Genomic DNA, 1242 nt, shown 5'->3' on the forward strand with positions numbered 1-1242 from the left:
CATGATGATATGCCGCATGGAGTGCATCAACAACAATATCCGGGATAATTGATCCAAGAAGGTATTTGACGTTCTACTCATGGTACCTATTAGGGAAAAAGCAATTAGGTCACAACAAAATGTAGATAAAAATTTGATTTTCCAATATATTACTAAGTAGAATAACTTATGAATTATATGCCATAAACATTACTCCTTACGTTATATTACATCTAATTCCACTCATCTTTTTTGCTGACATTTACTGGTTAACAAACACAATTTCCCACTATAGTACAATGACCAAACTTTATTTTACTACATATTTTAAATATGGGCATATATCTCCAAGTAATTAACACACCAATGACTATACTTTTTTGACAATTAGTAACTAACATGCATGTTGATCTTAATAACTAACATCTCAATTTGTAACCGTACATGTTTCTTGCACTGATTTTCTGCTTCCACATGTTATCATGCAATCAATCACTGAATATACACAAACTACTAAGCCTGTCGAAAAGATCAATTACTAATATAGTTATCTTATGTAGAAAAAACTATATATGTGCATAATTAAGGCCTGTAGAAAACATAAATTATGAATTTAACTGAATAACTTGAAAAAATGACAAACATGAAACTTGTAAATGGATATGCTTACCAAATCTGAAACTCTATTAACATACCCGGATTGTGTGGCAATTAGCTTGACCTACGTGACATAAATTATCGTTTTAGATTACATGAAAGTAAAACAATATGCTATACTTGATGATTTAACTTATACCTAACCTGAGTACAGAGAATAAGGTTGCAACAAAAGAAATATGAAGGTACCTCAAATCACAAGATCATCTTCCATTTGGATGGTTTCATTGATTTCATTGATGCTTTCATGGATGGTTTCATTAGTTTCATGCTTTAGCATAACTTAGAGTAGCCGTTGGATAATTCATCGATGATTTGATGTATGAATTGAATCGTAATTGGACCCTAAACAATTGATTTTTCACATAAACACGATGAATCGGACCATAAACGTTGTACTATTTAATATCCTTTATTGATGAACTAAATCGTTAAAATTGATAACATGATTCAAATTCCCATATTGATACCAAATCGATTAAATCGTCTTGATTTAACCTAAAAATTTAAATTTGGTACCTGTTTGAATTACTTGAACCAATTCTTCAAGAGATTAGTGTCGTGATTTGAGATGTGACAGCATTGATCCATTCCTTTCCTTAAAGT

The sequence above is a fragment of the Rutidosis leptorrhynchoides genome, chromosome 1 (assembly GCF_046630445.1).
Source record: "Rutidosis leptorrhynchoides isolate AG116_Rl617_1_P2 chromosome 1, CSIRO_AGI_Rlap_v1, whole genome shotgun sequence".
Classification (NCBI taxonomy): domain Eukaryota; kingdom Viridiplantae; phylum Streptophyta; class Magnoliopsida; order Asterales; family Asteraceae; genus Rutidosis; species Rutidosis leptorrhynchoides.